Here is a 17636-nt window from a genome sequence, read left to right as displayed (position 1 = left end):
AAAACCAGGCAGATTTGGAGTTAAAATCCAGGCCTTCTCAGAGCCCCAGGGCCTCCAAACTTCCATCAGTCTCAGAGGAGCTGGCATCCTTGGACCTCCAGCTTCACAAAATGTTAGTAACAAGTGTGCACGCACTTCACCATTTACAAAGCTCTCTAATCACCATACACCACTTAATCCTCATGAAAAAACACTGTAAAAGAAGTCTGACCATGGTCTTCACTTCACAGACAAGGAAACAGAGATCTTCTCTGTGGGACAAGGACTGGCGTATCCCCAGCATGGCCCAAAGGTGCGCCATGTGCCACCCCATGGACCTTCTGCCAGCAACTCTGTCCCTAATCAGCCTTGAGAAATTGCCGTCATTCTTCCTTACAACTTTATGAGGCCTTCTTATAGCTCAGACGTCCCCTGGCCTCAAGCAAGAGGATGAGGAGACCCAAGTCATTGTCTAAACCAGCAGAGCTTGCTCTTGGCACCCTCTGCTCACCCTTCCTGAAACCTGGGAGTCCTTGGATAGCTCCCTGAGCTCAGAGATCAGGTTTTGTACTTACCTGTATCCCCAGAGCATTTATCACAGGGCTTGCTAGTTAACATAAACAGAGAGAAAGGGATGGAGGAAAGGAGGAAAAGTCCTTTCATACAACATTCACTGATTCAGACCAGCCACCCCAAGCTGGTATACATGGGTGGAATTTTTATTTATAATTATAATGTCACTAAGCAGCTGTGTGACCTCCTGCAGGTATATTAACCTCTCTGGGCCCCAACATCTCCATCCATAAAGGAAAGTAGGAAGATGGGATCTCAGATGGAGGCTATGTGGCATGTGCTTCCACCTCCCCCTACAAGACCACAGATATCCCAAATCAATCCCAGCATGTTTCCCATGTGTTAAGGGGTGGGGATGGGGATGACGTTTCTTAGGAATCTGAACTAGACAAATGTACTTTTTCTTTTTGGTTCCCAGCCTCCAAACCCGATTTCTATTTGAGAGAGGCCCAAAGTATGTGGGGTGCAGGGGTTCAAAATCCCTCATATTGTCCAGGAAGTGGACATTTCTTTTCTCAGCTTCCAGGACAGGAGAATGGGGTTTAGAATTGGCCAACAGGATGGTCCCACTCAGGACTCTGAGCATAAAGCAGGTGACACAAAGGCACAGGCATAGTTAAAAGTTTCTCAGGGGATGGTATGGTGACAGCAGTGGCCAGGCCAGGGGCAGCATTGCAAACACCCTTCCTGCTGTGTGAGCTGACTGTGCTTTGGGCCGCCAGCTTGGCTCCCGTCTATTTTGCAACAATCGAGGGGAGGCCGTGTGGTCCAGTGGTTAAGGCTATATCTTTGAAGTCAGGTAGATATAGGTCTGAATTCTGTTTGTGCCATTTATGAGCAACAGAGCTGTAGGTAAGTAATGTACCCTCAGGGAAAACTATTCTCTCTTCCGTAAGGCAGACACAATAGCAAGTACTTCATAAGGGTGGTTGTAGGGCTCACATAAGGGAACGTGAGTGGTGTTCCTAGCCCGGCGCCCCAGAGGGGCTGAATCAGTAGAGGTTACATTAACAATGAATGAGGAAGAGGAGAACTTTGAGGACCAGTTTCCAAAATGGGGGACTGAAGCCAGGGCAGGTGCACCTAGCTGCGAGCAGCCTGAACAGCTGTCCTGATGCAGAGCAGCTGGGGAGGGCCCATCACGATGGGTGCTCCAGGCAGGGAACTGGCCTTCTCGGGGAGAACCGACCTTTCTCTCTGATGCTACTTAAACCTGAATCATCGAGTGCTTTGCCCTTGGAGGAAGCTCAGAGGTGCAATAGGCTGGTGCCTGCGTGAGCACAGAGGCGACCCCTCTGTGAGTTAGAGGACCAGCCTCCGCTAATGCCAATTCCCCCAGATGGAGCACAGGGCCGGCTCCTGATCCCAGGGTGTGCCAGCCTGGGCAAGCAGGCGTGCCAAGAGCCTGCTTTTCCGAGGTGTGTGCCAGCGTCGGGGGCCAGATGCTCCCTCCCAGGCCTTCCATCAGCAATGGCATCTGCTCTTCTCCCAGGCTGGTCCAGCTGCCACCCAGGTGGGAGGCTCATTTTTCAACCCAGACCCTTCTTTCTGCCACCACGCCCACCCCGGGCATTCCCTTGGAGTCCCAGATCTCTGTCCTTCCTTGGGTCAGTGTGGCCTCTAGCTGCAATGTCCACTTTCTGCCAGTCTCTGTTTCCGACTGTGATTTAATTGGGAGCCTGGAAAACCCTGATTGTTCGATAATTGTAAGGCAGAGAAATTACCAGGGCATCAAAGGTTGCTCCAGTTGCTATATTAATTGTCCTTTGTTATCTCTCCATATAAAAGACCACTTGATAGAGACAAAAGCCAGCTGGCTTTAATTCCACAGCCTTCTGACAAGAGGATGAGAGGCCATTGTTGGCTCCCATCCGCTTCTTCCCAGATAGAAACCTTTGCTACTCCCTGCCCAGCACGGCCCCAGCAGGCCATACCCCGACCCGAGACCAAGAGCGAGGCCCAGCACCCTCCGCCCACAACCGGGCCCAGACCCTGGTTGTCTCCTGGCCCAGTGGCTCACAGAGGCGAAAAGCCCCGATTCTTCGCTGCGTGTTTCGATGTGCTTTTTCTCGAGTGCTGGTGTGTAAGTGCACGTGGGGACACTGCAGGATGAATAGCTAGCGTTTACTGAGGACTTCCTACCTGCCATGTGCCACGCTGCCCGCTTTACATGCCTTTCTTGGCAACAGGAGTTACACATGTTATTTTTCTCTTCATTTTGCAGACGGGGCTCAAAGGGGTTAAGTTACTTGCCCAGGGTCCCATAGCAATGGCGTGCTAGAACCAGGATCAAACTCCAGGTGCTCGAACGGAGCCCTTAGTCCCTCTGCAGCGCTGTTCTCTGAGTACACTTGCGGGGTGTGTGTGGGTGCGTGTGAGTGAGGGTGCGAGAACGTGTGTGAGTGTCTATGAATGTGTTAGGGGGTGCAAGTAAAGGACAGTATCTAAGCAGTGGGTCCAGTAGAAGAGGACCAAGCAAAAGGCATGAATGAGGAGATTGTCAAAGCATATTGGCACGTTTGATTTGTTTATTTTTAAAGGCCCAGACACGCCTTGCTTAAAACCATTGGAATCTAGCAGTAAACAGACTCGTGTTTGAATGTTGAGCATCTACTTGTGCTGGGCCCCGTGCCCTCAGCTGTAAGTGGCCTGGAGAGGAGTCAACCACGTGTCTGCCCCCTGGGCTCCCTGCCCGGTTCCCAGCCACAGATATAGGGATGGGCTTCCACCGCCTCTGCTTCTGCTGGGAGGACCTGGGAAGGCTGTCTGGAGTTGCCTTAAAGCCATTCATTTTTTCAAGCCATTTGCCACTTACCTCAAACATCACCTGGCCGGCCAAGATCTAGACTTATTCAACAGTTGATTATCCTTGGAACCAACAAGGCTGTGTATCACTAATTCACAATTTGGCTGTGGTTCTGCAACTGCAGCTACATTCGTGAATAAAAAGAATGGGGTGTAGAGCTCTGTCATGGCCAGGCCTGATGGGGCATTAGCTGTGATTTCACGACAGCCCTCCCGAAAGAGATCCCGATCCTGTGTGCCAGACTGGGACACTGTAGCCCAGGAGGTTAACGTGATCTTCCCCAATCATACAGCTCATAAAGGGTAAACCATGGCAGGAGTCAGACTACCATCCAACGGCGACTCTGCACCATCGTAAGTTGCTCCATCTTTACCAACAACCCATAGATTAGTTACAAGTCGTGGGTTTCAAATGAGAAAACCCGGAGGAAGTAAACACCAGTGCCTGGAGCCAGGTTCAGTCCAGACTCTCTGGATAGTTCCCAGGCCCTCTTACCAGCCCCTGACCAGGGCACAGACCATGGGAGATAAAGCTGAGGGCAGTAGCTCACTGGCAGCTATTCCAAATCTATGTAAGTCTGCAGTTTACAGCTAAGCCAGGAGTAGCCTGGGTCCTATTTCCATCTCCCCAGGTCCGTCCTAAACCAACCAGTGGCCAAAGATGATCAGGATGTCTCAGGAGCGTAGGAATGATGTAGAAAATAAGGGATAGGGCATCTAAGCCTTCAGGGGTAAATGCCTTTCTAAACTTAGGGCTAGAAATGATCTCCCCTGTTGAGCTGGGTGATTCCTACCACTAGGTAACCTGTTCTGTTTTCATCCTGGTTTCCTGGAAACTGAAAAAGAAGAGTTACCTTCAGTTGTTACAATTCATCTCAGCACATAATTCATGATCTAGTTTTATTCTTCTACTCTCTCCTCATTCATTATTCCACCCTATGGAGGAGATATTATTATGCCCATTTTACAGATGAGAAAACTGAGACTTCAAGAAGTGAAATGATAATACCCTGGTTGTATCTGACCCAGTCTCTCTGGTCATCAAGCCCTCCTAGGATTTTTCTTCCCACTGGAATCAAATCTGACCTCTCATCCTAGTCTGTGATAGGCAGCCCCCAAGTTCTCCACACCATCTCCCATCTTGTTTGCCCCTCTCACTCACCATGCTTCAGCCACACCAGCCCTATTCTGATCCTGAACCTACCAGACTTATCCTCGGCCCCGGCCTCTGCACCGCTCCTTCCTCCTCTGGAGCTTTGCATGGCTGGCTCTTATTCGTCATCCAAGTCTCAGCTTAAATGTCACTTCCTCAAAGAAGTCCTTAACCACGCTACCTACACTGGCCTCTGGTCGCTCCCTGTCATATTTTCATCCTAGCTTTGCTCTCTCCTGTCCAGTAATAAACACCTCCTGTTTATCTGTGCAATGGGGTGTACCCACCACTAGAGTATAAGCTCCGTGAGGGCAGACAGGGTGAGGCACCTAATAGGAGCTCAACCAAGTTTTGGTGAGTGAATTAATCAATGAATGAATAACTCACTGGGATTCAAATCCCTTGCGTGGAACTCTCTACCCCTCAGCCCATATGACGCCCAGGCAGGGAATATGCTTCTTCTAATTTCACAAGGAACGTGCAGGGGTCTGTGTCCAAACCTCCCAGCTCTGAACCAGGCAGCAGATAATAAGGGGGACCGGGATGTCTTCTGGGGGCCCCAGGACAGCTCCCAGCATCGGGTTTGGGCATGTCCAGCTACGAGGAAGCAGCACTCTGCCAGGAGAACCGGTCCGGCCCAGTCCAGCAGGCACTGGTATGGCTGGAGGTCCCCAGTGAAGGCTCGGTGAGCAGGCCTAGTGAGCAGCAGTGATGGTTGCGTCAAAAAATGCAGGACGGAACCGCACCCTTAGCAACTCCCAGAACACCAAGGAAGGGAAGTTTGCAGGACTCTGAAGTTCCCGCAGCAGCAGATGGACTCAGCATGTGAGACACAGGTGCTCACACCCGGACGAGAACCAGCACGGGAAGACCAGGCCGCTTGGGGTCAGGCCTGACTCTGAGGCCCCAGCCGGCCCTGGGGGCATGTTCCCTTAGACACTTAATACGTGAGGTCACCAAAAGCTGTCAGGGCTGAGACAGGAGTTCTGAAGCCAAAAGTAGCCCAACCGGAGTGCAGAGGGCACCAGAGCCTGAGAGGTGAACACCGGCCAGGCCAGAGCCCCATGCTTGGTCCATATCAGGGGAAATAGCCAATCAAGGTGAGAGCCAACCAAGGAGTCAGGGTCATGGGCAAATCGACGTGCAGTCAGGGAAGGAGCCCCAAGGCTCAAGGGTGGGCCAAGGCTGCCAGGTGGTTTGGGCTATTACCTGGTGAAGGTGGTCAGAGCCTCCTCGGAAGGTCCAGCCTCCAGGGGTCGCGGCCTCCACCAGGCCTCTGAGGTGGGCATCTGACAGGCCGATGCGGGGAGCAGGCGTGGGCGGAAGTCCGTTTGAACTCCCTCAGCCCTGTATCTGAGGAGGGAATTAAACCGTTCTGTTCTACTATGGCGTTTCATTGACTTCTGGCAAAACACGATGTCCTGCTTCAAAGGAAAGGAAACACACAGACTTAGGAGGCTCGTTGGACATCAAAGAGCTATTAGAGAACAGCATCCTGATGAGCTAATTGCAAATGCAGCCCGAGCAGACGGAGCACATTTGCCCAGGAACATATGGGCTCACACATCCAGGGAGAGGGTGCTGGGGACAAGATGTATGTGGGGCTTTGCTGAACCCAGCGTGTTTGCAAAATAATTCAAGACATTGCCTCAGCCTGGGCTGTTCTCCCCTCTGCATTCCATCAAGCCGGGTGGGGGTGGGGAGAAGGAAGCTTGGTGCCTCTGCAAAAGGAGGCCCCAGGGAGCAAGTAAGCAGGACTGGGCCCAAACAAACCGGAACATTCCCTGCAGAGCCAGGGAGACACGTGGGTGGAGAGAGCCTTCTCTTGACTCCCAGACGCCCCTCCAGACTGTGTGCCCCACACCAAGTGCAGAGGGCCAGGGGCAGCAGTGGGTTATTCTCCTCCTGGACCTCCCCGGCCTCACCCATCCAGTCGGGGTACGGAGCCCCAGCACTTTCAGCCCTGAAAAGGTTGCAGGAGTCTCCTTCAGCTCCATCATTACAACATGTCTGGAGACCACACGGTCCGGGTCGTCTACCCCAGGGCTCCCTGGGGTCAGACCAGTTGTGTGGGCAGGGCCCCAGACCCTCTGCCATCACAAAAAGCTGAGTGACTTTGCTTCCATCTGGTTTATATCAATACATCAGGATAGGACATAAGATTCTCCTCGAAGAAAAGGGAGTTCCAGGTTAATAAAAACTACTTCTCTGGAACAACGATTTCATCTTACCAGTTGAGGAAACTGAGGCTGAGGGGGCCATGACTACCCAGGGCACACAGTGAATCAAGGGTGAGACCAAAGCTAGAACCCAGGACCCTGGCTCCAGGCCAATTTTCTGGCCACCCCGCCAGGTGGCCCACATCCTGTCAGGTTCAATTCTAGACAAGTGTCCAGGCCCACAGCCAGGCCCCAGCCTCCCCGGGCCCCCTGAACACATAAGCTCGCCTCAGCCCTCGGGGTGGGGGGAGCATTCCTCAGCAGGATCTGTGCCTCAGCAGTCAGGAGGACACCTCAGTGTCACCCTCCCACCCTCCAGGCTGAGCCGATAAAGGGTAGAAGCAGCCGGGAGGCCAGAGGGAGCTTCCAAAGTAGAAGGCAGGGAGACAAGGGGGAGAAGCCAGCGTGTGAAACCGACATTGACTCTGCTGCGTCTGCTAAGACAACGAGCTGGGGGCCAGCAGTGGGGAGGGAGAAAATTGGAGAGATTGTATGGGGCCTTGGAGGTGGCCTGTTCATTGTACAGTTGTGAAATCCAAGACTCAGAGGCCGGGAGGGGGAGGTTGGGGGCTGGGGGGTGGGAGGCATGCCCAGCATTCCCAGCAAGGTCGTAGCTGAGTCCTGCCCTGGGTAAAGCAGTACAAAGGCATTGGGCACCTGGAAGAAAATCTAAACCCGTATGCAAGGCTGAGTCTACCCAGCCTGGGTTTCCAGCCTCCTCTGCTCCCCCTCCCTCCTCACTCCCAGCTCTTAGACACAGCATCCTCGCCTCTTTCTTCACTACTCTTATTATAGTCTTAAGTGATGAACGAGTTTGGGCGATTCTTGTATTAATTTTCGTCTCCCCCTGCCCCAGACGAAAAACTCCATGAAGGCAGGAGTTGGTATGCTTTGCTCACCTCTGAGTCCTCAGTGCTCAAAATATATTTGATGAATGAATGAATGAATATATCATGGCTCTTTCTGACTTCAAAACCTGCCATGGCTCCTCCCCACCCCTATGATTTCACTGGTAAGCCCTTTACCCAGTACTGAGGTCATTTATGATCTGATCCAAGTTCCTTTCTGGTCTCATCTCCCACCATGATTCTCTTCATACATATCTCCACCCCATACAATACAACGGCTCCGGACAAGGCCCACTACTACTCCAGAAGACCCTGCCTTCACATGCCTTGATAGCTTCAGGCCTAAAATACTCCTCCTACTTGTCTTTATCTAGATGACAGTATCCTACTGATTCTTCTATACCCAGCTCAAACGTCCCCTCCTTTCTCCATGGTGAGCCATCTCCGTCCAGGCCCTAGGCAGCATAGGTGGCTCCCTCCTTGGTAGGCAACCCTTGAATATGGTGCAACAACCAGGATACTACACAGGCATATAAGATAAGGATTGGTTTCCATCCGATTCTACCATAAGAGACTAGGCCTACCATAGGACAGGAAGTATGGCTTACCTACCTCTGTGTCCCAACATCTGGAGTTTAACCAATTGGAAGGCACAGGGCCCTTGACCCCTAACCCAGTTGGTGCTCCTTCCACCACACATAGATCAATTTCACATCATTCCATTCCGTTTCAATATCCTCCCCCCCTTCTCTTTCTCTCTCTCTCTCTTTCTCAAAACCCACATCATCTGGAACCTTCTCGTGGCTTCCCTCTTGCCTACCATCCTTTCGGTCATTGCTATTCCTCAGCAAGAAGGGTCCAGGAGGGAAGCTCAGGTGACGCCCGGAGTGGCAGGCTGGTACCTTTGGGTTCAGGCCGGTTCTCAGACCCTCCAATGCCCGGTGGCCTCACCTAGAGAAGAGGCCTCCAGTAGTCTAGACCAGTACCTGAAAATTTTAAAAGCATCACACGACTCTATTTGTCCTGTGCAATGCTTTTTAAGATCAGTACATTTTATAGACAAATATAGATTTCCAGTTCCTCCTGAAAAATTAAAAGATCAAACCTTTCTGGCACTTTCTCACAAAGCATCAACAGGGAGGAAATAATAGCAGCTTCCCGTTTAGACAGAGCCTATGCTCCCTAGTTTGCCATAGACTCCACTACTCGCTGTTGCCCATCAAACCCCCCTGCTTCGCTAATGACCAAAACCTGCCTGGCCTGTTTAGGCATTTGGGTTTGTGGTCTAGAGGAAGTTTGGGAGACTTTCTTAGCTCCTAAATCAGAGATCATTCCTCCGGCCCAATGCCTCCCCTCTCATTTGTTCCAGATCTCTCTCTCTCTCTCTCTCTCTCTCTCTCTCTCTCACACACACACACACACACACACACACACACTGACTCTAAACCCATAAGGGTGCAGTGGAACCCATAAGCCCAACTGCTGAGTCTGTGGACACAAGTGTCTCACTAGGGAGTATGGGGAAGTAAAACACTCCAGGGAAGGGGAGGGGAAGAGCATAAACATGGGTGTGGAGACATATTACATTCCAAGGTGGCTGCCTGTTTTACATTCCACCAGCAATGAAGAAGAGTTCCTATTTCTCCACATCCTCAACACTTGTTATTTTATCTTTTTGATTATCGCCATCCTAGTTGATATGAAGTAGTATCTCATTAGGATTTTGATTTGCATTTCCCTAATGACTAAAAACGTTGAACATCTTCATGTGTTTATTGGCTGCTTATATATCTTCTTTAAAGAAATGTCCATTAAGATTTTTTTGCCCATTTGAAATTGAGTTATCTTATTATTGGGTTGTAAGACTTGTTTATATACTCTGATTACAAGTCCCTCATCAGATACATGATCCGCAAGTATCTTTCCCATTTTGTGAGTTGTCTTTTCACATTCTTGATGGTATCATTGCAGCACAAGTTTTAATTTTCATGAAATACAATTTATCTAATTGTGGGGGGCGTGGTCACTTATGCCTTTGGTGTCGTATCTAAGAAACCATTGCCAAGTCCAAGGTCATGAAGGTCCATACCTACCTTTTCTTCTAAGACTTCTATAGTTTTAGCTCTTAGATTTGGTCATTGATCTATTTTGACTTAAGTTTTATATGTTGTATGAGGTAGGGGTCCAAATTCATTCTTTTGCTTGTGGATATCCAGTTGTCCCATCACCATTTGTTGAAAAGACTACCCTTTCCCCATCTTATTATCTTGGCACCCTAGTTGAAAATGGCACCCTTGACTATGAACATGAGGGCTTATTTCTGGACTCTCAGTTCTATCCCATTGATCTATATGTCTATCCTTGTGCCACTACCACATTGTTTTAATTACTATAGTTTTGTAGTAACTTTTGAAATCAGGAAGTGTGTGTCCTGTGACTTTGTTCTCCTTCAAGATTGCTTTGGCTCTTTTGGGTCTCTTGACCCAGATGAATTTAAGATCAGCTTGTCGATTTCTAGGTCTAGCTATTTTTTGCCACGGGGGAACATGAACCTTTTTTTAATAAGTCTTTGTATTTTAATTTGGATTTTTTTTAAATATGATATTTCCTGGTTTAAAAGAAGAATTCAGGCCAAACAAAACAACTGCTGCAGGCTAAATCTCAGTGCCACTAGTTTGCAACGCCAGCTCAAATCCCAAGTCCAAATTTACAAATGGGGAACTGAGACCCAGAGAGAGAAGGTAAATCTCTCAAGGTCGTACAGCAAGTAAGGTGTGCAGATGGGGCTCAGACCTAGAAGTTGGGTTTCAAGACCAGAGCTTCGGGCATCCTCCTCTGCTTAGTTCCTCTCCAAGCAATATCTCTGGAAGCATACACCACACCCAGCACATGTGTCCAGTGATGTCTTAGGCCAGAAACACTCCTCCATCCCTTCCCGCCCAAAGATGCTGGGCTCCCGAGGTGCTGGGGGCTCCCTTGGTCTCAAGGCTGAGGTTCAAATCCTGGTGTGGCCAATGATCCCAAAACATTCAGACACCATCATAATTTTCACCAGCTCGTGGCCTGGAAAGACAGGGTTCCCCTCTCCAACTCTCTCTTGCAACCTGGGGAGTAGACACTAGGCAGAAGAATGAATTGCCCTCCTCTCCGCCACCACTCTTTGGGTTTCCACAATGCCATTTTAGGAAAGAAAGAAAGAAAAAAAATCAAACAGAAAACAATCAGCAGTAGCCAGTAAACTTGTAGTCTCCAGAAAGTAATTTGGAGAGGTAGAGTGGAGAAAAAAATTTGTCAGATGGAGAGCCGGGCATGTCATGTGGGCCGGAGCACGGGGGCTCGGGGGAGCCTGCTGGCTGCAGCCCTGCTCCTGCAATTAAGATGATAGCATCGAGACCGCCATAATCCTCAGGGTCGTAAACTGTGTCACAAGGTGCTTCCTCGGCAGGGTGAATCCAGCAGGCAGCTGGTCATAATTTTTCTGAGGCTTCCTTTTTGTGTTTTAAAATTTTTTTTTAAGGACAATGATGCCAGTTCTGATTTTGCTGCAAGGTGCCAGGTTTTCATTTCATACTCTCTGCAAAGATGGATTCACTGGAGTGTAAAACAAGAAAAAAAAAAAACCCCACACACAGACACACCCAGACACACACACACACACCACCTTGAGGCGTCCCACATTCTCCCTGATCATTTCTGAGAAATCAAATCTTACAACATAGTGATTTTCAGGGATTCTTCTTTAAATAGTTTTTTTCTAAGTCACTCATATTAGGATACGTAGAATCCAAAAAAGGAACAGTGAGAAATGTCCTTAAAGCTTATTGCACACACTTCCCCACCCACCCATCCACCCACCCCAGAACCTTAGAGTCGAGGATGCTAAAGGCCAGAGAAGAGGGGACTTTCCTGACGCCCACTCTTTGTGGCTGAGCTGGGCTGAGAACGCACATTCATTTGTGTGCAGGGCGTCTTACACCCGAACACCCATTTAGATATCATCAACCTCAGAGCATTTCATTTTATAAAGTGGGGCAGAGGCCCGGAGAGGGGAAGGGACATGCCGGCTCCACGGGGGAGCTGGGTGGCAGCTCTCACTGTAACACAGGTCAGTGGAAACCTAAGCCACAGATTGCCCTGCTTGACCAGCGGGAGCTCACGGCCTCAGGAGAGGAGGGGGCATGGAAGGGAAGAAGAGGAGGCCAGTTTCGGGCGGGCCGGAGGAGTAGCGTGAACAACAGACAGACCGGAACAGCCCAGCAGCCCTCCTCCTCTGTGCCCTCCCTTTGTCTCCTCTCCCAGATGTATCCCTTGGAAATGGACCAAGGTACCCGTCCCAAGGCCAGCATGTAACCAGTCTTTCACAGAGGTCGGTGGCACATGTGATCAGCTCTAGGAGGAGCCCCACACCATGACCCACGGAAGGTAGCAGGAGGCTCTGGGAGAGAAAAGCAAATCAACAGGACCCAAAGGTTTCCTGAGTGGTGGTGTCCTACTTAGACCACCCTTTATTCTAGAAAAGGCAGAAAGATGTGAGCTCTATTGCCACAGGGTTGGGCACAAGTTATTATCCAATAACCTGTGAAACTCCAGAACTCTGCTGAACATGGGTTCACAGCGACAAGTAGAAGAAAGTGTCTAGCTGAGGGCCACAGGGCTCTGTTCTCTGTACTCGGCTACTGAGAGTTTTTACTAGGTTCCTACATGGACTGTAGGCTGACCCAATCAGATGGGCGGGAAAGCAAGTGTGAAGGATGGCAGCTTCAGGATTCCAAAGAGGGTTTCAACAAGCATTTATTAAGTGCCTACTGTGTGCAAAATGCTTCTGTCCCCTGGGCTCGTGAAGACTCTTTGCCCTGAGGAGACTGAGGAAAGAATGCAGTGGGGCAACTGAGGCAAGAAGAGCCCCTGGGTGATGCAGCAGCAGTCCAAGGGATTATGGGGACAGGGCAGCCCAGCAGGACCCCAAGGGCTCCACACTGCCACCCAGACCCCTTGGGTGGGGGCCTCACACAGGAGAAGGGCGGCAAGGCTGGGAGCAGCTGAGTGTTAGCAATAAGCTGGCACCAGCCTCCCTGTCCTGTGAGCACCCTGCTACCCCAGCGTGACAGTGCAGGCACTCCGGGTGCCAGTTGCTAAGAGACAACCCTGAAACCAGAATCTTTGTGGCTGCTAACCTGGGGTGTGAGAGGGAGGGGTGGCAAGGAGCTACCACCACCACCAGCTGCTGCCCCTCCCTCTGCAGGCCTGGTGACCCTGTGGGATAAAGGCACCCAGGAGGTATCTCCTGGAGGCCAGTCCTGGGCACAGTGAGGGGCTCTCAGCTACCCCACCCAGATGCTCCTCTTTAACCCAGGCCCCTCTCTCCAGCTTATCAATCAGTCCCAAGTACCACCACCCACCCCCAGCCTTCAGCTCAGTCTGCTTCCTCCAGGAAGCCTGAAGAAACCCAATACTCTGCTCTCCTTAGACTTGGGTAGCCCTGATTCACCTGGCATGGGTCTTTCCTGTGCCTGGCGACCATGCTCAGATTTCCCATGGAAGCTTAGAGAGCCCTGCCCCATCTCTCAACAGGATTCATCACTCCCCTTCTTTAAATCTCTGCGTTGGATCTTAGCTGTCCACAGCCACAGTGTGAGGCGGTGTGGGCTCTCTCTGCCCAGACTGGGTGCCCTGCAATTTGTTTATTCCATGATAAGCCGTATGCCAAACCCTGAGCTAGGTGCTGGGGAGGCCCCGGTGAACAAGACACCAGCCCTAACCTTGGAAACTTATCGTATAGTACAGGACAGAGATCAGTAAATGAACAGTGACAATCCAGGGGCCATCCTGTAGGAAGGCAAATCCTGGGGCCTGCAGTAGCACCGCACGGCAAGGGCGCCTAACTCACATCAGGGGCATCTGAGAAGGCTTCCTGGAGGAAGGAACATGTACGATGAGACCTAAAGGATTAGCAGGAATTAGCCGGGTGAAAAAAGGGAAAGAGTGTGTTTTTCCAATAAACAGCACCTATTTTTTGAATGTCTACTTTGGACCAGACACTGCTGTCTATTCCAGCAGTGAATAAGGCAAACACAGTCCTTGCCTTGATGGAGCTTAGAGCATGGTGTGGGCACTGATGCGACATGAATAATTACAACACTGAATTACAACTGTGTAAGAAGAAAAGGTCAAGACATTCAAAACATAGAGTGGGAATACTTAGGCTGGGCTGCGGGTGGAGACAAAAGTCCCTGGGAAGGCCAGTTTAGGCCAAAGCTTGAGGAAAGAGGAGAAGAGGTCTGCCAGGCAAAAGGGATGCAGCAGGGAAGAACAGAATTACAGGCAGAATGACCTGTGCAAAGGCCCTGAGGCAGCAAGGGATTTACTATGTTAATAGATCTGAAAATAAGGACTAGAACAGAGAGTTTTGTGCATAATGGCGATGCTTTAGTCACCCTTCATTATTGCAATTAACATTGTTGAACGAATTTAGAGGTTCTAATGTTATCACATTTCTTTCCCATTACAGTCATCACAGGTTATGGTGGAACATTCTCCTCACTTCACAGATGATGAAATTGAGGCTCAGAGAAATGAACATGTGCCTAAGGTTACGGAGCAGGAAGTGGTTATGAGGATTCAAATCCAGAACCCTGTGACCCCAAGGGAGCCTCTTTTCTCCCCTCCCCATGGCCCCAGTATGCACCCAGCACCACTTCCTCACTTAGTATAGGTGTGAGGTTATATAGCTCAGACCCAAGACCCAGGCCCACAGCATCCCCAGGTGGAGGAGGTGTCCTGACCCCTCATCTCACCAGCTGCACCCACAGACATGCTTACTGGCCTCAGATTCAAACACTAATTGCCCATAAAATTTTTCATCTCAACAGATCCCAGCTGTGACCTGGAGGGAAGTGGGGGGCTTAGGAGAGGAGGTCGTTAAAATGAGGAATTTGGAAATGGCCATCTCCTTCAAAAACAAAAGCATGTTTTCGCTACAGGCATCTCAAGGGCCTCTTGTCTCCTCGGTCACCCGCCAGACTATGCGTTGCTTGTCAAGTGATTCCATCTTAATCGAGAATTCAATTGGCCCAAATTACATTATGTATGTAAATTTCCATCTGCAAATCAACACAGCTTGGACATCACTCTTGTCGGGCTGTTGCCTTGGTCTCCAGCTCCAGAGCCTGCCCTCGGCTCAGCCTCTGCCACCCAGGGAGGGGCGTGCTGGGAGCCAGGAGGGAGACGAGGGCTGGCGCTACATACCACAGAGCTGAACTGTCCACAGGCAGAGGCTGGGGGGATAAACCAGGCTCCAGTTGCAAGTTGGGTTTCCACCATCAATTTCCAACGAGAGCAAACTGGGAAAGCAACTGCAGTGGAACCACCAGCCTCTGATTTTAAGTCCAGGTAGCATCTGAGAACACCAAACAAGGGCACTATGTCTCAGGGAGGCACTTGTGTATAAGAGACAGCATATGGGCTCTGGAGCTGGACTGTTTGGGCTTAGATCCCAGATCTGCCACGTATCTGCTATGTGACCTTAGGTAGTTTGACTAACCTCTCTCAGCCTCACTTTTCTTTTCTGTAAAATGAAGATAAAATGGTATCTTCCATACAGGTTAGTCAGAAAGCACTATGTAAGCATTTGCTGTCGTCATCTTCATCATCATCATCATCACTAGTACTACCACTACTTTGCTGCACACCAGGCTAGAGTATTATCCTTGTTAAGCGTTAGAACGAACCTGCTAAACTCCATAGGGTACAAGCTGGGAATACCCTTAATTTTCCTCCCCTCCAGGGCTGGGAGCAGGGGGAGGCAAGGGAGGCACTTGTGGCCTTGGGAACAAAGTATAGGAAGGCACCAAAGATCCCAGTAATCAAAATAAATCACATTTTAATGCAATAGTTTTAAAAATCAAAAGTAACGCAAAGAAAGTCGTGAGGTACAAAACATCAAAATTTAAACCTACGTGGTCGGCGTGATTCTTTCCCTGAGTTGAACGAGATCTCAACAGGTTGGTCCCATACTTTTTCCTGTTACTCTTGGATAATAAAAAGTCATCTGGTCACTTGAGTAACCAAAAAGAATCTTATTTCACTAATTAGAATCTCCGGTCCAGTTAAGACCACACTCAAATCCCCTTTCCGGCCTGTCCCCCCCTCCTCCAGTGGGGCTGGATGCCGCTGGCCTTGAGGGAGGAGGTCCCCTCTCCTGTGACCTCTGCCCTCCTCCTCCAATGCACGACCTCGGATTCTGACCTCTTGCGGTGAGGCGCAGAGGAAAAGGGGATCAAAAACAGGCTGCCCAGCCTCCTGGAGCAGGGTACCTTGGACCTGGTGCTGTCCTCTCTGGGTGGGTGGGGAAAATCCAGCTCCTTCTCACTGGGGCTGTCACAAGTTCTCAGATGAGTCCCCTGGCGGGAGCTCTGCATCATCACCTCCAGATCCTTCCTTAGCCTTGGGCATCTGAGGGCCCTCTGGAGGCCATGCTGCCCTCTGGGCCTGCTTCTTTGGAAGAGTTCCACAGCCGGCCTGGAACACAGGTGCTCACCTGTTCCCTTGCGGGTGAGAGAAGGCAGCTTCCCTCCGTACATGCCTCACTGCCCCTTCCGTTGCTTCACACCCAGCTGCTCCCTTGCAGATATGCCTATCGTTACACTTCCCAAACTTTGGGGCACCCTTGCCAAGCCCTCTGTGATAATTAATTTTATGTGTCAACTAGACTGGGTTAAGGAATGCCCCGATGGCTGGTAAAACAATATTTCTGGGTGTGTCTGTGATGGTGTTTCCAGAAGAGATTAGCATTTGAATCAGTAGATTGAGTAAAGAAGATCCCTCCTCCCTGGCGTGGGTGGGCATCACCCGATCCCTTGAGGACTGAAATAGAACAAAAAGGCAGAGGAAGGGCGAATTCCCTCTCTCTTCTTGAGCTGGGGCATCCCTCTTCTTCTGCCCTTGGTCATCAGAGCTCCAAGTTGTTGGGCCTTTTGGGCTCCAGGACTTACATCAGCACCCCTCCCCCCAATTCTCAGGTCTTCAGATTCTAACTAAATTATACCACCAGCTTTCCTGGGTCTCCAGTTTGAAGACAGCATATCGTGGAATAGCTCAGACTCCATAATCACGTGAGCCAATTCCCATATTAAATCTTTTTTTATATCTCTCTAGATAGATAGAGCTCTCTCTACATATATATGTATATAGATAGATATATAGATATATCTAGAGAGAGAGAGAAAGATACAGATAGACACGGATATAGATATCCTATTGGTTTTGTTTCTCTGGAGGACCCCGACTAACACACCCTCCTTGAAAGTCTCTCACTAGGCCAGAGGGGAGAGGGGCAGGACAAACACCCCCGCACTCCCACACTTCCCTCCAAGGGCACTCTTCTTTTGGCCCCTTCCTTAACCCTTCTATATGTGAGTTGCTGTCACCTGGCTCCCTTGAAGCCCAGCCAGCTGGTCTAGCGCCCCCTTTGGATGGGAGGGTACTTAGCATCACTTGCTTGGTCCTCAGCCTCCGGCAGCTCAGCCCAAACCGAGACACAGAGTTACACCTGCATTTCCTCCAGCCCTCACCAGACCCTGAAGGGCACATCTGATTACTTCCACTCATAGCTGGGGCATCTGAGGACCCCAGAGGCAAAGTCCCATGGCCAGTCAGTGGCAGTGCTGAGACATGAGCCCTCGGCTTCCTGCCTTCCCCACTGGCCAGGCAGACTGGTGGCCGTCTAGGAAGGACACTCGTTCTAGTGGACAATGGATAAACAATCAGCCCTAAGGGGAAAATGCAGGTGGCTGTGTATGGGGGTTGACAATCTTCATAAAGGACATGACCGAGCCACCTGTCTTTAGTAAGCACCTGCTGGCTGCCCAGGCCCACTCCCCGACCTCAGCGAGTGTGGCAGCCAGGTGACCAAGACTGACCCACACATAGGGCACGCGGGGAGAGCAGCACAAATTGGAGGCCCTGCCTGTGACTCAGTCCCCCAGAGCCAGAGAAGCCGCAAGAGAAGGCACCACCCAGGGAGCACGCTGTGGGAGCTACAGCAGGGCCTGGGCGCGTCCA

The 17636-nt window shown here is 50.5% G+C and overlaps 2 long non-coding RNA genes across 3 annotated transcripts in view; one reads left to right on the top strand and one right to left on the bottom strand.

Moving 5' to 3' along the window:
• The window catches only part of LOC137209150 (uncharacterized), a 207921-nt gene that overhangs the window by 26895 nt on the left and 163390 nt on the right, over window positions 1–17636 (bottom strand). For both annotated transcript variants that reach the window (XR_010935921.1, XR_010935920.1), the window contains exon 3: window positions 5720–5863. This is a non-coding gene — a long non-coding RNA (uncharacterized lncRNA). The remainder of the gene's footprint in view (window positions 1–5719; window positions 5864–17636) is intronic.
• Window positions 1–17636, top strand: part of LOC137209149 (uncharacterized) — a 455911-nt gene that overhangs the window by 404587 nt on the left and 33688 nt on the right. The gene's annotated exons all lie outside the window — the stretch shown is intronic.

Source organism: Pseudorca crassidens, chromosome 16, assembly GCF_039906515.1.
Source record: "Pseudorca crassidens isolate mPseCra1 chromosome 16, mPseCra1.hap1, whole genome shotgun sequence".
Lineage (NCBI taxonomy): Eukaryota > Metazoa > Chordata > Mammalia > Artiodactyla > Delphinidae > Pseudorca > Pseudorca crassidens.
The sequence above is the reverse complement of the archived record's forward strand: the minus strand, read 5'-3'. Positions and strand labels throughout refer to the sequence as shown.